At 44.6% G+C, this 19,407-nt stretch overlaps 22 non-coding genes across 22 annotated transcripts; 16 read left to right on the plus strand and 6 right to left on the minus strand.

Moving 5' to 3' along the window:
- Window positions 1–492: 492 nt before the first annotated feature.
- Window positions 493–564, plus strand: trnaw-cca (transfer RNA tryptophan (anticodon CCA)). Its single transcript has one exon. It is a non-coding gene; the product is annotated as a tRNA-Trp (tRNA).
- Window positions 565–1,466: 902 nt separating this feature from the next.
- On the minus strand, window positions 1,467–1,538 carry trnae-uuc (transfer RNA glutamic acid (anticodon UUC)). Its single transcript has one exon. It is a non-coding gene; the product is annotated as a tRNA-Glu (tRNA).
- A 176-nt stretch (window positions 1,539–1,714) lies between these two features.
- On the plus strand, window positions 1,715–1,796 carry trnal-aag (transfer RNA leucine (anticodon AAG)). The gene has a single exon. It is a non-coding gene; the product is annotated as a tRNA-Leu (tRNA).
- A 1,655-nt stretch (window positions 1,797–3,451) lies between these two features.
- Window positions 3,452–3,523, minus strand: trnae-uuc (transfer RNA glutamic acid (anticodon UUC)). The gene has a single exon. It is a non-coding gene; the product is annotated as a tRNA-Glu (tRNA).
- Window positions 3,524–3,700: 177 nt separating this feature from the next.
- On the plus strand, window positions 3,701–3,782 carry trnal-aag (transfer RNA leucine (anticodon AAG)). The gene has a single exon. It is a non-coding gene; the product is annotated as a tRNA-Leu (tRNA).
- Window positions 3,783–4,477: 695 nt separating this feature from the next.
- On the plus strand, window positions 4,478–4,549 carry trnaw-cca (transfer RNA tryptophan (anticodon CCA)). The gene has a single exon. It is a non-coding gene; the product is annotated as a tRNA-Trp (tRNA).
- Window positions 4,550–5,701: 1,152 nt separating this feature from the next.
- Window positions 5,702–5,783, plus strand: trnal-aag (transfer RNA leucine (anticodon AAG)). The gene has a single exon. It is a non-coding gene; the product is annotated as a tRNA-Leu (tRNA).
- A 695-nt stretch (window positions 5,784–6,478) lies between these two features.
- Window positions 6,479–6,550, plus strand: trnaw-cca (transfer RNA tryptophan (anticodon CCA)). Its single transcript has one exon. It is a non-coding gene; the product is annotated as a tRNA-Trp (tRNA).
- A 902-nt stretch (window positions 6,551–7,452) lies between these two features.
- On the minus strand, window positions 7,453–7,524 carry trnae-uuc (transfer RNA glutamic acid (anticodon UUC)). Its single transcript has one exon. It is a non-coding gene; the product is annotated as a tRNA-Glu (tRNA).
- A 176-nt stretch (window positions 7,525–7,700) lies between these two features.
- Window positions 7,701–7,782, plus strand: trnal-aag (transfer RNA leucine (anticodon AAG)). The gene has a single exon. It is a non-coding gene; the product is annotated as a tRNA-Leu (tRNA).
- Window positions 7,783–8,477: 695 nt separating this feature from the next.
- Window positions 8,478–8,549, plus strand: trnaw-cca (transfer RNA tryptophan (anticodon CCA)). The gene has a single exon. It is a non-coding gene; the product is annotated as a tRNA-Trp (tRNA).
- Window positions 8,550–9,451: 902 nt separating this feature from the next.
- Window positions 9,452–9,523, minus strand: trnae-uuc (transfer RNA glutamic acid (anticodon UUC)). The gene has a single exon. It is a non-coding gene; the product is annotated as a tRNA-Glu (tRNA).
- A 176-nt stretch (window positions 9,524–9,699) lies between these two features.
- trnal-aag (transfer RNA leucine (anticodon AAG)) lies at window positions 9,700–9,781 on the plus strand. Its single transcript has one exon. It is a non-coding gene; the product is annotated as a tRNA-Leu (tRNA).
- Window positions 9,782–11,435: 1,654 nt separating this feature from the next.
- trnae-uuc (transfer RNA glutamic acid (anticodon UUC)) lies at window positions 11,436–11,507 on the minus strand. Its single transcript has one exon. It is a non-coding gene; the product is annotated as a tRNA-Glu (tRNA).
- A 177-nt stretch (window positions 11,508–11,684) lies between these two features.
- trnal-aag (transfer RNA leucine (anticodon AAG)) lies at window positions 11,685–11,766 on the plus strand. Its single transcript has one exon. It is a non-coding gene; the product is annotated as a tRNA-Leu (tRNA).
- Window positions 11,767–12,461: 695 nt separating this feature from the next.
- trnaw-cca (transfer RNA tryptophan (anticodon CCA)) lies at window positions 12,462–12,533 on the plus strand. Its single transcript has one exon. It is a non-coding gene; the product is annotated as a tRNA-Trp (tRNA).
- A 1,528-nt stretch (window positions 12,534–14,061) lies between these two features.
- trnaw-cca (transfer RNA tryptophan (anticodon CCA)) lies at window positions 14,062–14,133 on the plus strand. The gene has a single exon. It is a non-coding gene; the product is annotated as a tRNA-Trp (tRNA).
- A 903-nt stretch (window positions 14,134–15,036) lies between these two features.
- trnae-uuc (transfer RNA glutamic acid (anticodon UUC)) lies at window positions 15,037–15,108 on the minus strand. The gene has a single exon. It is a non-coding gene; the product is annotated as a tRNA-Glu (tRNA).
- A 177-nt stretch (window positions 15,109–15,285) lies between these two features.
- Window positions 15,286–15,367, plus strand: trnal-aag (transfer RNA leucine (anticodon AAG)). The gene has a single exon. It is a non-coding gene; the product is annotated as a tRNA-Leu (tRNA).
- A 695-nt stretch (window positions 15,368–16,062) lies between these two features.
- trnaw-cca (transfer RNA tryptophan (anticodon CCA)) lies at window positions 16,063–16,134 on the plus strand. The gene has a single exon. It is a non-coding gene; the product is annotated as a tRNA-Trp (tRNA).
- Window positions 16,135–17,662: 1,528 nt separating this feature from the next.
- Window positions 17,663–17,734, plus strand: trnaw-cca (transfer RNA tryptophan (anticodon CCA)). Its single transcript has one exon. It is a non-coding gene; the product is annotated as a tRNA-Trp (tRNA).
- Window positions 17,735–18,885: 1,151 nt separating this feature from the next.
- trnal-aag (transfer RNA leucine (anticodon AAG)) lies at window positions 18,886–18,967 on the plus strand. The gene has a single exon. It is a non-coding gene; the product is annotated as a tRNA-Leu (tRNA).
- The last annotated feature ends 440 nt before the right edge of the window (window positions 18,968–19,407 follow it).

A 19,407-nucleotide genomic window follows, 5' to 3' on the forward strand; every position in this document is an offset into this window, starting at 1 on the left:
AGGAGTAGTTTTGAGGCCCAAGCGCATAGTTGTAAAGTTCAGAGGGATGGCAATGTCAATCAAGAGTCTGCAGTTGAATACTTATTTACTTTGCAAAGATCGATCGATTGATTGATCGATCGCTCGAAAGAAAGAAATCAAAAGCCATAGGCTTAAAAATGGGGCACTGGCAAAGTAAACAAAATCCCATCACACACTTGAGCAGAAGAAGCCATTACTCTCGGCATTTAAATCTACGTGGGGAGACCCCAAAATAACTCTTTGGCCTCATTAGTCATCCCTGTCAAGGCGTTGCTGAATAATCTGATGTGTTATAAACATCGTGAATTTAGGCTAAAATGCTATGTTGCACCTTACCACCGAAGTACGCTTGTAGTTTGGGAATTTTGTTCACTGACAATTGCCAGAAAACCTTTTTGATTTTGAAAATAGCTTTTTTGAGCGTTTCCTCTACAACGACACACAGCGCCGTAGGACCGGATTCCTCGGGCTGACTCTGTGGCGCAACGGTAGCGCGTCTGACTCCAGATCTGAAGGTTGCGTGTTCAAATCACATCAGGGTCATGTACTTTATTGATTCTTGTTATAGTGGGTGACCAGCATTCACTCATTCATGTTTTGGGGCTGTTTCATACCTGTCAATCCGCAATGATGCGACCTGCCAAGAGGATTAGTTCAAATGCACGTCATTTGTATTGGCCTCTAATACTCAACTGTTTGACAGTTTGGCCGTTGCCCTCTGAGAGCTTTAGTTGTGAATGAAACTGCATATACACAAGTATAAATCAAAAGTAAAGCATGCGATGCATGCGGGAATCAAACCCGGGTCAACTGCTTGGAAGGCAGCTATGCTTACCACTATACCACCATCGCAAAGACTCAAGGGCTTGCAGTGCCGTGTCGCAAATCGGCGCCTGTAATTGATATCTAAAGTTCCATGCACACGGAACATGGTTTGAGAATCATTATAGAAACGTGTTTTTTTGCACAGTTTCGCTGGTCGCATTTCTTGTCCGATTTGCATCATTCAGGGGTCCGTCCGCCCCCCCCCTCGTGTGATTCTTGCTGTTGCTTTTGGTATTCCGGCGTGTATTTTTCTCCGGATTTTTGGTCAAAGTTGCAATTTTTCCTATATTTTAGAGTGGCGGGATTTCAGTTACACTTCCAGAGTTTGCGCATGAAGTCTTTGTTGTTGTGTTACTTTTAATGGCGGGTGGCCGCCAACTGAAAAGGTGCATTTACCGCCACCTACTGTATTTGTACGTCTTCAAAGTATGTGTTTTTTACGCTATACCGTATTTAAAAAAAAAAACAAATAAAAGAAGGGAGAGTGACAAATAAAAACAAAGAGAGAGGAGGGAGAGCTAGAGAAAGGACTTTGAAGGTCTGAAGGACGGGTCGAACGAACGCAGATAATAAATTACCCTCATGAGGGATTAATAAAAAGGAAGCTTGCCACAAAAACTTTCCCATACCGGGAGTTGAACCCGGGCCACCTGGGTGAAAACCAGGAATCCTAACCGCTAGACCATATGGGAACAATTGCTGGTTCTATTGGTCGATTTACCGAGCCACTTCCGTGATTATGTGTTTCGAACTTCTGAGGGCAATCGTGGTCTCTTAGAAAGCAGCGTCATCAGATCCACGTTGCAAAGATCACATACACTGCTTGGTTAGAACCCGTCAAGCTGATGAGGCTTTCAACAGTGCAACAGGTAGCGTGGCCGAGTGGTCTAAGGCGCTGGATTAAGGCTCCAGTCTCTTCGGAGGCGTGGGTTCAAATCCCACAGCTGCCAGTTCTCACGCCAAGCGTCGAGAGCAAGGAAGTTAGCAGGCTGTGTGATGTCTTCCGTTTGAGTTTAGCTATCATGAAATATATTTTCTAAATTTGGCCCTGGTCATAAACCAACCAGGGATTCTTTACTTCCTCCAAATGGCCTGCCAGCAGGGGCCCGTACGGGAACAACATAAACCACGTTGTTGGCAGGATCCGAAACCTAGGAGTAGTTTTGAGGCCCAAGCGCATAGTTGTAAAGTTCAGAGGGATGGCAATGTCAATCAAGAGTCTGCAGTTGAATACTTATTTACTTTGCAAAGATCGATCGATTGATTGATCGATCGCTCGAAATAAAGAAATCAAAAGCCATAGGCTTAAAAATGGGGCACTGGCAAAGTAAACAAAATCCCATCACACACTTGAGCAGAAGAAGCCATTACTCTCGGCATTTAAATCTACGTGGGGAGACCCCAAAATAACTCTTTGGCCTCATTAGTCATCCCTGTCAAGGCGTTGCTGAATAATCTGATGTGTTATAAACATCGTGAACTTAGGCTAAAATGCTATGTTGCACCTTACCACCGAAGTACGCTTGTAGTTTGGGAATTTTGTTCACTGACAATTGCCAGAAAACCTTTTTGATTTTGAAAATAGCTTTTTTGAGCGTTTCCTCTACAACGACACACAGCGCCGTAGGACCGGACTCCTCGGGCTGACTCTGTGGCGCAACGGTAGCGCGTCTGACTCTAGATCTGAAGGTTGTGTGTTCAAATCACGTCAGGCTCATGTACTTTATTGATTCTTGTTATAGTGGGTGACCAGCATTCACTCATTCATGTTTTGGGGCTGTTTCATACCTGTCACTCCGCAATGATGCGACCTGCCAAGAGGATTAGTTCAAATGCACGTCATTTGTATTGGCCTCTAATACTCAACTGTTTGACAGTTTGGCCATTGCCCTCTGAGAGCTTTAGTTGTGAATGAAACTGCATATACACAAGTATAAATCAAAAGTAAAGCATGCGATGCATGCGGGAATCAAACCCGGGTCAACTGCTTGGAAGGCAGCTATGCTTACCACTATACCACCATCGCAAAGACTCAAGGGCTTGCAGTGCCGTGTCGCAAATCGGCGCCTGTAATTGATATCTAAAGTTCCATGCACACGGAACATGGTTTGAGAATCATTATAGAAACGTATTTTTTTTGCACAGTTTCGCTGGTCGCATTTCTTGTCCGATTTGCATCATTCAGGGGTCCGTCCGCCCCCCCCTCGTGTGATTCTTGCTGTTGCTTTTGGTATTCCGGCGTGTATTTTTCTCCGGATTTTTGGTCAAAGTTGCAATTTTTCCTATATTTTAGAGTGGCGGGATTTCAGTTACACATCCAGAGTTTGCGCATGAAGTCTTTGTTGTTGTGTTACTGTGTATACTGAAAAGGTGCATTTACCGCCACCTACTGTATTTGTACGTCTTCAAAGTATGTGTTTTTTACGCTATACCGTATTTAAAAAAAAAAAACAAATAAAAGAAGGGAGAGTGACAAATAAAAACAAAGAGAGAGGAGGGAGAGCTAGAGAAAGGACTTTGAAGGTCTGAAGGACGGGTCGAACGAACGCAGATAATAAATTACCCTCATGAGGGATTAATAAAAGGGAAGCTTACCACAAAAACTTTCCCATACCGGGAGTTGAACCCGGGCCACCTGGGTGAAAACCAGGAATCCTAACCGCTAGACCATATGGGAAACAATTGCTGGTTCTATTGGTCGATTTACCGAGCCACTTCCGTGATTATGTGTTTCGAACTTCTGAGGGCAATCGTGGTCTCTTAGAAAGCAGCGTCATCAGATCCACGTTGCAAAGATCACATACACTGCTTGGTTAGAACCGGTCAAGCTGATGAGGCTTTCATCAGTGCAACAGGTAGCGTGGCCGAGTGGTCTAAGGCGCTGGATTAAGGCTCCAGTCTCTTCGGAGGCGTGGGTTCAAATCCCACCGCTGCCAGTTCTCACGCCAAGCGTCGAGAGCAAGGAAGTTAGCAGGCTGTGTGATGTCTTCCGTTTGAGTTTAGCTATCATGAAATATATTTTCTAAATTTGGCCCTGGTCATAAACCAACCAGGGATTCTTTACTTCCTCCAAATGGCCTGCCAGCAGGGGCCCGTACGGGAACAACATAAACCACGTTGTTGGCAGGATCCGAAACCTAGGAGTAGTTTTGAGGCCCAAGCGCATAGTTGTAAAGTTCAGAGGGATGGCAATGTCAATCAAGAGTCTGCAGTTGAATACTTATTTACTTTGCAAATATCGATCGATTGATTGATCGATCGCTCGAAAGAAAGAAATCAAAAGCCATAGGCTTAAAAATGGGGCACTGGCAAAGTAAACAAAATCCCATCACACACTTGAGCAGAAGAAGCCATTACTCTCGGCATTTAAATCTACGTGGGGAGACCCCAAAATAACTCTTTGGCCTCATTAGTCATCCCTGTCAAGGCGTTGCTGAATAATCTGATGTGTTATAAACATCGTGAACTTAGGCTAAAATGCTATGTTGCACCTTACCACCGAAGTACGCTTGTAGTTTGGGAATTTTGTTCACTGACAATTGCCAGAAAACCTTTTTGATTTTGAAAATAGCTTTTTTGAGCGTTTCCTCTACAACGACACACAGCGCCGTAGGACCAGACTCCTCGGGCTGACTCTGTGGCGCAACGGTAGCGCGTCTGACTCCAGATCTGAAGGTTGCGTGTTCAAATCACGTCAGGGTCATGTACTTTATTGATTCTTGTTATAGTGGGTGACCAGCATTCACTCATTCATGTTTTGGGGCTGTTTCATACCTGTCACTCCGCAATGATGCGACCTGCCAAGAGGATTAGTTCAAATGCACGTCATTTGTATTGGCCTCTAATACTCAACTGTTTGACAGTTTGGCCATTGCCCTCTGAGAGCTTTAGTTGTGAATGAAACTGCATATACACAAGTATAAATCAAAAGTAAAGCATGCGATGCATGCGGGAATCAAACCCGGGTCAACTGCTTGGAAGGCAGCTATGCTTACCACTATACCACCATCGCAAAGACTCAAGGACTTGCAGTGCCGTGTCGCAAATCGGCGCCTGTAATTGATATCTAAAGTTCCATGCACACGGAACATGGTTTGAGAATCATTATAGAAACGTGTTTTTTTGCACAGTTTCGCTGGTCGCATTTCTTGTCCGATTTGCATCATTCAGGGGTCCGTCCGCCCCCCCCCCCTCGTGTGATTCTTGCTGTTGCTTTTGGTATTCCGGCGTGTATTTTTCTCCGGATTTTTGGTCAAAGTTGCAATTTTTCCTATATTTTAGAGTGGCGGGATTTCAGTTACACTTCCAGAGTTTGCGCATGAAGTCTTTGTTGTTGTGTTACTTTTAATGGCGGGTGGCCGCCAACTGAAAAGGTGCATTTACCGCCACCTACTGTATTTGTACGTCTTCAAAGTATGTGTTTTTTACGCTATACCGTATTTAAAAAAAAAAACAAATAAAAGAAGGGAGAGTGACAAATAAAAACAAAGAGAGAGGAGGGAGAGATAGAGAAAGGACTTTGAAGGTCTGAAGGACGGGTCGAACGAACGCAGATAATAAATTACCCTCATGAGGGATTAATAAAAAGGAAGCTTGCCACAAAAACTTTCACATACCGGGAGTTGAACCCGGGCCACCTGGGTGAAAACCAGGAATCCTAACCGCTAGACCATTTGGGAACAATTGCTGGTTCTATTGGTCGATTTACCGAGCCACTTCCGTGATTATGTGTTTCGAACTTCTGAGGGCAATCGTGGTCTCTTAGAAAGCAGCGTCATCAGATCCACGTTGCAAAGATCACATACACTGCTTGGTTAGAACCGGTCAAGCTGATGAGGCTTTCAACAGTGCAACAGGTAGCGTGGCCGAGTGGTCTAAGGCGCTGGATTAAGGCTCCAGTCTCTTTGGAGGCGTGGGTTCAAATCCCACCGCTGCCAGTTCTCACGCCAAGCGTCGAGAGCAAGGAAGTTAGCAGGCTGTGTGATGTCTTCCGTTTGAGTTTAGCTATCATGAAATATATTTTCTAAATTTGGCCCTGGTCATAAACCAACCAGGGATTCTTTACTTCCTCCAAATGGCCTGCCAGCAGGGGCCCGTACGGGAACAACATAAACCACGTTGTTGGCAGGATCCGAAACCTAGGAGTAGTTTTGAGGCCCAAGCGCATAGTTGTAAAGTTCAGAGGGATGGCAATGTCAATCAAGAGTCTGCAGTTGAATACTTATTTACTTTGCAAAGATCGATCGATTGATTGATCGATCGCTCGAAAGAAAGAAATCAAAAGCCATAGGCTTAAAAATGGGGCACTGGCAAAGTAAACAAAATCCCATCACACACTTGAGCAGAAGAAGCCATTACTCTCGGCATTTAAATCTACGTGGGGAGACCCCAAAATAACTCTTTGGCCTCATTAGTCATCCCTGTCAAGGCGTTGCTGAATAATCTGATGTGTTATAAACATCGTGAATTTAGGCTAAAATGCTATGTTGCACCTTACCACCGAAGTACGCTTGTAGTTTGGGAATTTTGTTCACTGACAATTGCCAGAAAACCTTTTTGATTTTGAAAATAGCTTTTTTGAGCGTTTCCTCTACAACGACACACAGCGCCGTAGGACCGGATTCCTCGGGCTGACTCTGTGGCGCAACGGTAGCGCGTCTGACTCCAGATCTGAAGGTTGCGTGTTCAAATCACATCAGGGTCATGTACTTTATTGATTCTTGTTATAGTGGGTGACCAGCATTCACTCATTCATGTTTTGGGGCTGTTTCATACCTGTCAATCCGCAATGATGCGACCTGCCAAGAGGATTAGTTCAAATGCACGTCATTTGTATTGGCCTCTAATACTCAACTGTTTGACAGTTTGGCCGTTGCCCTCTGAGAGCTTTAGTTGTGAATGAAACTGCATATACACAAGTATAAATCAAAAGTAAAGCATGCGATGCATGCGGGAATCAAACCCGGGTCAACTGCTTGGAAGGCAGCTATGCTTACCACTATACCACCATCGCAAAGACTCAAGGGCTTGCAGTGCCGTGTCGCAAATCGGCGCCTGTAATTGATATCTAAAGTTCCATGCACACGGAACATGGTTTGAGAATCATTATAGAAACGTGTTTTTTTGCACAGTTTCGCTGGTCGCATTTCTTGTCCGATTTGCATCATTCAGGGGTCCGTCCGCCCCCCCCCTCGTGTGATTCTTGCTGTTGCTTTTGGTATTCCGGCGTGTATTTTTCTCCGGATTTTTGGTCAAAGTTGCAATTTTTCCTATATTTTAGAGTGGCGGGATTTCAGTTACACTTCCAGAGTTTGCGCATGAAGTCTTTGTTGTTGTGTTACTTTTAATGGCGGGTGGCCGCCAACTGAAAAGGTGCATTTACCGCCACCTACTGTATTTGTACGTCTTCAAAGTATGTGTTTTTTACGCTATACCGTATTTAAAAAAAAAAACAAATAAAAGAAGGGAGAGTGACAAATAAAAACAAAGAGAGAGGAGGGAGAGCTAGAGAAAGGACTTTGAAGGTCTGAAGGACGGGTCGAACGAACGCAGATAATAAATTACCCTCATGAGGGATTAATAAAAAGGAAGCTTGCCACAAAAACTTTCCCATACCGGGAGTTGAACCCGGGCCACCTGGGTGAAAACCAGGAATCCTAACCGCTAGACCATATGGGAACAATTGCTGGTTCTATTGGTCGATTTACCGAGCCACTTCCGTGATTATGTGTTTCGAACTTCTGAGGGCAATCGTGGTCTCTTAGAAAGCAGCGTCATCAGATCCACGTTGCAAAGATCACATACACTGCTTGGTTAGAACCCGTCAAGCTGATGAGGCTTTCAACAGTGCAACAGGTAGCGTGGCCGAGTGGTCTAAGGCGCTGGATTAAGGCTCCAGTCTCTTTGGAGGCGTGGGTTCAAATCCCACAGCTGCCAGTTCTCACGCCAAGCGTCGAGAGCAAGGAAGTTAGCAGGCTGTGTGATGTCTTCCGTTTGAGTTTAGCTATCATGAAATATATTTTCTAAATTTGGCCCTGGTCATAAACCAACCAGGGATTCTTTACTTCCTCCAAATGGCCTGCCAGCAGGGGCCCGTACGGGAACAACATAAACCACGTTGTTGGCAGGATCCGAAACCTAGGAGTAGTTTTGAGGCCCAAGCGCATAGTTGTAAAGTTCAGAGGGATGGCAATGTCAATCAAGAGTCTGCAGTTGAATACTTATTTACTTTGCAAAGATCGATCGATTGATTGATCGATCGCTCGAAATAAAGAAATCAAAAGCCATAGGCTTAAAAATGGGGCACTGGCAAAGTAAACAAAATCCCATCACACACTTGAGCAGAAGAAGCCATTACTCTCGGCATTTAAATCTACGTGGGGAGACCCCAAAATAACTCTTTGGCCTCATTAGTCATCCCTGTCAAGGCGTTGCTGAATAATCTGATGTGTTATAAACATCGTGAATTTAGGCTAAAATGCTATGTTGCACCTTACCACCGAAGTACGCTTGTAGTTTGGGAATTTTGTTCACTGACAATTGCCAGAAAACCTTTTTGATTTTGAAAATAGCTTTTTTGAGCGTTTCCTCTACAACGACACACAGCGCCGTAGGACCGGATTCCTCGGGCTGACTCTGTGGCGCAACGGTAGCGCGTCTGACTCCAGATCTGAAGGTTGCGTGTTCAAATCACATCAGGGTCATGTACTTTATTGATTCTTGTTATAGTGGGTGACCAGCATTCACTCATTCATGTTTTGGGGCTGTTTCATACCTGTCAATCCGCAATGATGCGACCTGCCAAGAGGATTAGTTCAAATGCACGTCATTTGTATTGGCCTCTAATACTCAACTGTTTGACAGTTTGGCCGTTGCCCTCTGAGAGCTTTAGTTGTGAATGAAACTGCATATACACAAGTATAAATCAAAAGTAAAGCATGCGATGCATGCGGGAATCAAACCCGGGTCAACTGCTTGGAAGGCAGCTATGCTTACCACTATACCACCATCGCAAAGACTCAAGGGCTTGCAGTGCCGTGTCGCAAATCGGCGCCTGTAATTGATATCTAAAGTTCCATGCACACGGAACATGGTTTGAGAATCATTATAGAAACGTGTTTTTTTGCACAGTTTCGCTGGTCGCATTTCTTGTCCGATTTGCATCATTCAGGGGTCCGTCCGCCCCCCCCCTCGTGTGATTCTTGCTGTTGCTTTTGGTATTCCGGCGTGTATTTTTCTCCGGATTTTTGGTCAAAGTTGCAATTTTTCCTATATTTTAGAGTGGCGGGATTTCAGTTACACTTCCAGAGTTTGCGCATGAAGTCTTTGTTGTTGTGTTACTTTTAATGGCGGGTGGCCGCCAACTGAAAAGGTGCATTTACCGCCACCTACTGTATTTGTACGTCTTCAAAGTATGTGTTTTTTACGCTATACCGTATTTAAAAAAAAAAACAAATAAAAGAAGGGAGAGTGACAAATAAAAACAAAGAGAGAGGAGGGAGAGCTAGAGAAAGGACTTTGAAGGTCTGAAGGACGGGTCGAACGAACGCAGATAATAAATTACCCTCATGAGGGATTAATAAAAAGGAAGCTTGCCACAAAAACTTTCCCATACCGGGAGTTGAACCCGGGCCACCTGGGTGAAAACCAGGAATCCTAACCGCTAGACCATATGGGAACAATTGCTGGTTCTATTGGTCGATTTACCGAGCCACTTCCGTGATTATGTGTTTCGAACTTCTGAGGGCAATCGTGGTCTCTTAGAAAGCAGCGTCATCAGATCCACGTTGCAAAGATCACATACACTGCTTGGTTAGAACCCGTCAAGCTGATGAGGCTTTCAACAGTGCAACAGGTAGCGTGGCCGAGTGGTCTAAGGCGCTGGATTAAGGCTCCAGTCTCTTCGGAGGCGTGGGTTCAAATCCCACAGCTGCCAGTTCTCACGCCAAGCGTCGAGAGCAAGGAAGTTAGCAGGCTGTGTGATGTCTTCCGTTTGAGTTTAGCTATCATGAAATATATTTTCTAAATTTGGCCCTGGTCATAAACCAACCAGGGATTCTTTACTTCCTCCAAATGGCCTGCCAGCAGGGGCCCGTACGGGAACAACATAAACCACGTTGTTGGCAGGATCCGAAACCTAGGAGTAGTTTTGAGGCCCAAGCGCATAGTTGTAAAGTTCAGAGGGATGGCAATGTCAATCAAGAGTCTGCAGTTGAATACTTATTTACTTTGCAAAGATCGATCGATTGATTGATCGATCGCTCGAAATAAAGAAATCAAAAGCCATAGGCTTAAAAATGGGGCACTGGCAAAGTAAACAAAATCCCATCACACACTTGAGCAGAAGAAGCCATTACTCTCGGCATTTAAATCTACGTGGGGAGACCCCAAAATAACTCTTTGGCCTCATTAGTCATCCCTGTCAAGGCGTTGCTGAATAATCTGATGTGTTATAAACATCGTGAACTTAGGCTAAAATGCTATGTTGCACCTTACCACCGAAGTACGCTTGTAGTTTGGGAATTTTGTTCACTGACAATTGCCAGAAAACCTTTTTGATTTTGAAAATAGCTTTTTTGAGCGTTTCCTCTACAACGACACACAGCGCCGTAGGACCGGACTCCTCGGGCTGACTCTGTGGCGCAACGGTAGCGCGTCTGACTCTAGATCTGAAGGTTGTGTGTTCAAATCACGTCAGGCTCATGTACTTTATTGATTCTTGTTATAGTGGGTGACCAGCATTCACTCATTCATGTTTTGGGGCTGTTTCATACCTGTCACTCCGCAATGATGCGACCTGCCAAGAGGATTAGTTCAAATGCACGTCATTTGTATTGGCCTCTAATACTCAACTGTTTGACAGTTTGGCCATTGCCCTCTGAGAGCTTTAGTTGTGAATGAAACTGCATATACACAAGTATAAATCAAAAGTAAAGCATGCGATGCATGCGGGAATCAAACCCGGGTCAACTGCTTGGAAGGCAGCTATGCTTACCACTATACCACCATCGCAAAGACTCAAGGGCTTGCAGTGCCGTGTCGCAAATCGGCGCCTGTAATTGATATCTAAAGTTCCATGCACACGGAACATGGTTTGAGAATCATTATAGAAACGTGTTTTTTTGCACAGTTTCGCTGGTCGCATTTCTTGTCCGATTTGCATCATTCAGGGGTCCGTCCGCCCCCCCCTCGTGTGATTCTTGCTGTTGCTTTTGGTATTCCGGCGTGTATTTTTCTCCGGATTTTTGGTCAAAGTTGCAATTTTTCCTATATTTTAGAGTGGCGGGATTTCAGTTACACATCCAGAGTTTGCGCATGAAGTCTTTGTTGTTGTGTTACTGTGTATACTGAAAAGGTGCATTTACCGCCACCTACTGTATTTGTACGTCTTCAAAGTATGTGTTTTTTACGCTATACCGTATTTAAAAAAAAAAAACAAATAAAAGAAGGGAGAGTGACAAATAAAAACAAAGAGAGAGGAGGGAGAGCTAGAGAAAGGACTTTGAAGGTCTGAAGGACGGGTCGAACGAACGCAGATAATAAATTACCCTCATGAGGGATTAATAAAAGGGAAGCTTACCACAAAAACTTTCCCATACCGGGAGTTGAACCCGGGCCACCTGGGTGAAAACCAGGAATCCTAACCGCTAGACCATATGGGAAACAATTGCTGGTTCTATTGGTCGATTTACCGAGCCACTTCCGTGATTATGTGTTTCGAACTTCTGAGGGCAATCGTGGTCTCTTAGAAAGCAGCGTCATCAGATCCACGTTGCAAAGATCACATACACTGCTTGGTTAGAACCGGTCAAGCTGATGAGGCTTTCATCAGTGCAACAGGTAGCGTGGCCGAGTGGTCTAAGGCGCTGGATTAAGGCTCCAGTCTCTTCGGAGGCGTGGGTTCAAATCCCACCGCTGCCAGTTCTCACGCCAAGCGTCGAGAGCAAGGAAGTTAGCAGGCTGTGTGATGTCTTCCGTTTGAGTTTAGCTATCATGAAATATATTTTCTAAATTTGGCCCTGGTCATAAACCAACCAGGGATTCTTTACTTCCTCCAAATGGCCTGCCAGCAGGGGCCCGTACGGGAACAACATAAACCACGTTGTTGGCAGGATCCGAAACCTAGGAGTAGTTTTGAGGCCCAAGCGCATAGTTGTAAAGTTCAGAGGGATGGCAATGTCAATCAAGAGTCTGCAGTTGAATACTTATTTACTTTGCAAAGATCGATCGATCGATTGATCGATCGCTCTAAAGAAAGAAATCAAAAGCCATAGGCTTAAAAATGGGGCACTGGCAAAGTAAACAAAATCCCATCACACACTTGAGCAGAAGAAGCCATTACTCTCGGCATTTAAATCTACGTGGGGAGACCCCAAAATAACTCTTTGGCCTCATTAGTCATCCCTGTCAAGGCGTTGCTGAATAATCTGATGTGTTATAAACATCGTGAACTTAGGCTAAAATGCTATGTTGCACCTTACCACCGAAGTACGCTTGTAGTTTGGGAATTTTGTTCACTGACAATTGCCAGAAAACCTTTTTGATTTTGAAAATAGCTTTTTTGAGCGTTTCCTCTACAACGACACACAGCGCCGTAGGACCGGACTCCTCGGGCTGACTCTGTGGCGCAACGGTAGCGCGTCTGACTCCAGATCTGAAGGTTGCGTGTTCAAATCACGTCAGGGTCATGTACTTTATTGATTCTTGTTATAGTGGGTGACCAGCATTCACTCATTCATGTTTTGGGGCTGTTTCATACCTGTCACTCCGCAATGATGCGACCTGCCAAGAGGATTAGTTCAAATGCACGTCATTTGTATTGGCCTCTAATACTCAACTGTTTGACAGTTTGGCCATTGCCCTCTGAGAGCTTTAGTTGTGAATGAAACTGCATATACACAAGTATAAATCAAAAGTAAAGCATGCGATGCATGCGGGAATCAAACCCGGGTCAACTGCTTGGAAGGCAGCTATGCTTACCACTATACCACCATTGCAAAGACTCAAGGGCTTGCAGTGCCGTGTCGCAAATCGGCGCCTGTAATTGATATCTAAAGTTCCATGCACACGGAACATGGTTTGAGAATCATTATAGAAACGTGTTTTTTTGCACAGTTTCGCTGGTCGCATTTCTTGTCCGATTTGCATCATTCAGGGGTCCGTCCGCCCCCCCCCTCGTGTGATTCTTGCTGTTGCTTTTGGTATTCCGGCGTGTATTTTTCTCCGGATTTTTGGTCAAAGTTGCAATTTTTCCTATATTTTAGAGTGGCGGGATTTCAGTTACACTTCCAGAGTTTGCGCATGAAGTCTTTGTTGTTGTGTTACTTTTAATGGCGGGTGGCCGCCAACTGAAAAGGTGCATTTACCGCCACCTACTGTATTTGTACGTCTTCAAAGTATGTGTTTTTTACGCTATACCGTATTTTAAAAAAAAAAACAAATAAAAGAAGGGAGAGTGACAAATAAAAACAAAGAGAGAGGAGGGAGAGCTAGAGAAAGGACTTTGAAGGTCTGAAGGACGGGTCGAACGCCAAGCGTCGAGAGCAAGGAAGTTAGCAGGCTGTGTGATGTCTTCCGTTTGAGTTTAGCTATCATGAAATATATTTTCTAAATTTGGCCCTGGTCATAAACCAACCAGGGATTCTTTACTTCCTCCAAATGGCCTGCCAGCAGGGGCCCGTACGGGAACAACATAAACCACGTTGTTGGCAGGATCCGAAACCTAGGAGTAGTTTTGAGGCCCAAGCGCATAGTTGTAAAGTTCAGAGGGATGGCAATGTCAATCAAGAGTCTGCAGTTGAATACTTATTTACTTTGCAAAGATCGATTGATCGATTGATCGATCGCTCGAAAGAAAGAAATCAAAAGCCATAGGCTTAAAAATGGGGCACTGGCAAAGTAAACAAAATCCCATCACACACTTGAGCAGAAGAAGCCATTACTCTCGGCATTTAAATCTACGTGGGGAGACCCCAAAATAACTCTTTGGCCTCATTAGTCATCCCTGTCAAGGCGTTGCTGAATAATCTGATGTGTTATAAACATCGTGAACTTAGGCTAAAATGCTATGTTGCACCTTACCACCGAAGTACGCTTGTAGTTTGGGAATTTTGTTCACTGACAATTGCCAGAAAACCTTTTTGATTTTGAAAATAGCTTTTTTGAGCGTTTCCTCTACAACGACACACAGCGCCATAGGACCGGATTCCTCGGGCTGACTCTGTGGCGCAACGGTAGCGCGTCTGACTCCAGATCTGAAGGTTGCGTGCTCAAATCACGTCAGGGTCATGTACTTCATTGATTCTTGTTATAGTGGGTGACCAGCATTCACTCATTCATGTTTTGGGGCTGTTTCATACCTGTCACTCCGCAATGATGCGACCTGCCAAGAGGATTAGTTCAAATGCACGTCATTTGTATTGGCCTCTAATACTCAACTGTTTGACAATTTGGCCATTGCCCTCTGAGAGCTTTAGTTGTGAATGAAACTGCATATACACAAGTATAAATCAAAAGTAAAGCATGCGATGCATGCGGGAATCAAACCCGGGTCAACTGCTTGGAAGGCAGCTATGCTTACCACTATACCACCATCGCAAAGACTCAAGGGCTTGCAGTGCCGTGTCGCAAATCAGCGCCTGTAATTGATATCTAAAGTTCCATGCACACGGAACATGGTTTGAGAATCATTATAGAAACGTGTTTTTTTGCACAGTTTCGCTGGTCGCATTTCTTGTCCGATTTGCATCATTCAGGGGTCCGTCCGCCCCCCCCCTCGTGTTATTCTTGCTGTTGCTTTTGGTATTCCGGCGTGTATTTTTCTCCGGATTTTTGGTCAAAGTTGCAATTTTTCCTATATTTTAGAGTGGCGGGATTTCAGTTACACTTCCAGAGTTTGCGCATGAAGTCTTTGTTGTTGTGTTACTTTTAATGGCGGGTGGCCGCCAACTGAAAAGGTGCATTTACCGCCACCTACTGTATTTGTACGTCTTCAAAGTATGTGTTTTTTACGCTATACCGTATTTAAAAAAAAAAAACAAATAAAAGAAGGGAGAGTGACAAATAAAAACAAAGAGAGAGGAGGGAGAGCTAGAGAAAGGACTTTGAAGGTCTGAAGGACGGGTCGAACGAACGCAGATAATAAATTACCCTCATGAGGGATTAATAAAAGGGAAGCTTACCACAAAGACTTTCCCATACCGGGAGTTGAACCCGGGCCACCTGGGTGAAAACCAGGAATCCTAACCGCTAGACCATATGGGAAACAATTGCTGGTTCTATTGGTCGATTTACCGAGCCACTTCCGTGATTATGTGTTTCGAACTTCTGAGGGCAATCGTGGTCTCTTAGAAAGCAGCGTCATCAGATCCACGTTGCAAAGATCACATACACTGCTTGGTTAGAACCGGTCAAGCTGATGAGGCTTTCAACAGTGCAACAGGTAGCGTGGCCGAGTGGTCTAAGGCGCTGGATTAAGGCTCCAGTCTCTTCGGAGGCGTGGGATCAAATCCCACCGCTGCCAGTTCTCACGCCAAGCGTCGAGAGCAAGGAAGTTAGCAGGCTGTGTGATGTCTTCCGTTTGAGTTTAGCTATCATGAAATATATTTTCTAAATTTGGCCCTGGTCATAAACCAACCAGGGATTCTTTACTTCCTCCAAATGGCCTGCCAGCAGGGGCCCGTACGGGAACAACATAAACCACGTTGTTGGCAGGATCCGAAACCTAGGAGTAGTTTTGAGGCCCAAGCGCATAGTTGTAAAGTTCAGAGGGATGGCAATGTCAATCAAGAGTCTGCAGTTGAATACTTATTTACTTTGCAAAGATCGATCGATCGATTGATCGATCGCTCTAAAGAAAGAAATCAAAAGCCATAGGCTTAAAAATGGGGCACTGGCAAAGTAAACAAAATCCCATCACACACTTGAGCAGAAGAAGCCATTACTCTCGGCATTTAAATCTACGTGGGGAGACCCCAAAATAACTCTTTGGCCTCATTAGTCATCCCTGTCAAGGCGTTGCTGAATAATCTGATGTGTTATAAACATCGTGAACTTAGGCTAAAATGCTATGTTGCACCTTACCACCGAAGTACGCTTGTAGTTTGGGAATTTTGTTCACTGACAATTGCCAGAAAACCTTTTTGATTTTGAAAATAGCTTTTTTGAGCGTTTCCTCTACAACGACACACAGCGCCGTAGGACCGGACTCCTCGGGCTGACTCTGTGGCGCAACGGTAGCGCGTCTGACTCCAGATCTGAAGGTTGCGTGTTCAAATCACGTCAGGGTCATGTACTTTATTGATTCTTGTTATAGTGGGTGACCAGCATTCACTCATTCATGTTTTGGGGCTGTTTCATACCTGTCACTCCGCAATGATGCGACCTGCCAAGAGGATTAGTTCAAATGCACGTCATTTGTATTGGCCTCTAATACTCAACTGTTTGACAGTTTGGCCATTGCCCTCTGAGAGCTTTAGTTGTGAATGAAACTGCATATACACAAGTATAAATCAAAAGTAAAGCATGCGATGCATGCGGGAATCAAACCCGGGTCAACTGCTTGGAAGGCAGCTATGCTTACCACTAAACCACCATCGCAAAGACTCAAGGGCTTGCAGTGCCGTGTCGCAAATCGGCGCCTGTAATTGATATCTAAAGTTCCATGCACACGGAACATGGTTTGAGAATCATTATAGAAACGTGTTTTTTTGCACAGTTTCGCTGGTCGCATTTCTTGTCCGATTTGCATCATTCAGGGGTCCGTCCGCCCCCCCCCCTCGTGTGATTCTTGCTGTTGCTTTTGGTATTCCGGCGTGTATTTTTCTCCGGATTTTTGGTCAAAGTTGCAATTTTTCCTATATTTTAGAGTGGCGGGATTTCAGTTACACTTCCAGAGTTTGCGCATGAAGTCTTTGTTGTTGTGTTACTTTTAATGGCGGGTGGCCGCCAACTGAAAAGGTGCATTTACCGCCACCTACTGTATTTGTACGTCTTCAAAGTATGTGTTTTTTACGCTATACCGTATTTAAAAAAAATAAAAAATAAAAGAAGGGAGAGTGACAAATAAAAACAAAGAGAGAGGAGGGAGAGCTAGAGAAAGGACTTTGAAGGTCTGAAGGACGGGTCGAACGCCAAGCGTCGAGAGCAAGGAAGTTAGCAGGCTGTGTGATGTCTTCCGTTTGAGTTTAGCTATCATGAAATATATTTTCTAAATTTGGCCCTGGTCATAAACCAACCAGGGATTCTTTACTTCCTCCAAATGGCCTGCCAGCAGGGGCCCGTACGGGAACAACGTAAACCACGTTGTTGGCAGGATCCGAAACCTAGGAGTAGTTTTGAGGCCCAAGCGCATAGTTGTAAAGTTCAGAGGGATGGCAATGTCAATCAAGAGTCTGCAGTTGAATACTTATTTACTTTGCAAAGATCGATTGATCGATTGATCGATCGCTCGAAAGAAAGAAATCAAAAGCCATAGGCTTAAAAATGGGGCACTGGCAAAGTAAACAAAATCCCATCACACACTTGAGCAGAAGAAGCCATTACTCTCGGCATTTAAATCTACGTGGGGAGACCCCAAAATAACTCTTTGGCCTCATTAGTCATCCCTGTCAAGGCGTTGCTGAATAATCTGATGTGTTATAAACATCGTGAACTTAGGCTAAAATGCTATGTTGCACCTTACCACCGAAGTACGCTTGTAGTTTGGGAATTTTGTTCACTGACAATTGCCAGAAAACCTTTTTGATTTTGAAAATAGCTTTTTTGAGCGTTTCCTCTACAACGACACACAGCGCCATAGGACCGGATTCTTCGGGCTGACTCTGTGGCGCAACGGTAGCGCGTCTGACTCCAGATCTGAAGGTTGCGTGTTCAAATCACGTCAGGGTCATGTACTTCATTGATTCTTGTTATAGTGGGTGACCAGCATTCACTCATTCATGTTTTGGGGCTGTTTCATACCTGTCACTCCGCAATGATGCGACCTGCCAAGAGGATTAGTTCAAATGCACGTCATTTGTATTGGCCTCTAATACTCAACTGTTTGACAGTTTGGCCATTGCCCTCTGAGAGCTTTAGTTGTGAATGAAACTGCATATACACAAGTATAAATCAAAAGTAAAGCATGCGATGCATGCGGGAATCAAACCCGGGTCAACTGCTTGGAAGGCAGCTATGCTTACCACTATACCACCATCGCAAAGACTCAAGGGCTTGCAGTGCCGTGTCGCAAATCAGCGCCTGTAATTGATATCTAAAGTTCCATGCACACGGAACATGGTTTGAGAATCATTATAGAAACGTGTTTTTTTGCACAGTTTCGCTGGTCGCATTTCTTGTCCGATTTGCATCATTCAGGGGTCCGTCCGCCCCCCCCCTCGTGTTATTCTTGCTGTTGCTTTTGGTATTCCGGCGTGTATTTTTCTCCGGATTTTTGGTCAAAGTTGCAATTTTTCCTATATTTTAGAGTGGCGGGATTTCAGTTACACTTCCAGAGTTTGCGCATGAAGTCTTTGTTGTTGTGTTACTTTTAATGGCGGGTGGCCGCCAACTGAAAAGGTGCATTTACCGCCACCTACTGTATTTGTACGTCTTCAAAGTATGTGTTTTTTACGCTATACCGTATTTAAAAAAAAAAACAAATAAAAGAAGGGAGAGTGACAAATAAAAACAAAGAGAGAGGAGGGAGAGATAGAGAAAGGACTTTGAAGGTCTGAAGGACGGGTCGAACGAACGCAGATAATAAATTACCCTCATGAGGGATTAATAAAAAGGAAGCTTACCACAAAGACTTTCCCATACCGGGAGTTGAACCCGGGCCACCTGGGTGAAAACCTTGAATCCTAACCGCTAGACCATATGGGAAACAATTGCTGGTTCTATTGGTCGATTTACCGAGCCACTTCCGTGATTATGTGTTTCGAACTTCTGAGGGCAATCGTGGTCTCTTAGAAAGCAGCGTCATCAGATCCACGTTGCAAAGATCACATACACTGCTTGGTTAGAACCGGTCAAGCTGATGAGGCTTTCAACAGTGCAACAGGTAGCGTGGCCGAGTGGTCTAAGGCGCTGGATTAAGGCTCCAGTCTCTTCGGAGGCGTGGGTTCAAATCCCACCGCTGCCAGTTCTCACGCCAAGCGTCGAGAGCAAGGAAGTTAGCAGGCTGTGTGATGTCTTCCGTTTGAGTTTAGCTATCATGAAATATATTTTCTAAATTTGGCCCTGGTCATAAACCAACCAGGGATTCTTTACTTCCTCCAAATGGCCTGCCAGCAGGGGCCCGTACGGGAACAACATAAACCACGTTGTTGGCAGGATCCGAAACCTAGGAGTAGTTTTGAGGCCCAAGCGCATAGTTGTAAAGTTCAGAGGGATGGCAATGTCAATCAAGAGTCTGCAGTTGAATACTTATTTACTTTGCAAAGATCGATCGATCGATTGATCGATCGCTCGAAAGAAAGAAATCAAAAGCCATAGGCTTAAAAATGGGGCACTGGCAAAGTAAACAAAATCCCATCACACACTTGAGCAGAAGAAGCCATTACTCTCGGCATTTAAATCTAC

Source organism: Eucyclogobius newberryi, unplaced genomic scaffold, assembly GCF_026437365.1.
Source record: "Eucyclogobius newberryi isolate DKJ021-1_F unplaced genomic scaffold, fEucNew1.0.hap1 SCAF_11, whole genome shotgun sequence".
In the NCBI taxonomy this organism is placed as follows: Eukaryota; Metazoa; Chordata; class Actinopteri; order Gobiiformes; family Gobiidae; genus Eucyclogobius; species Eucyclogobius newberryi.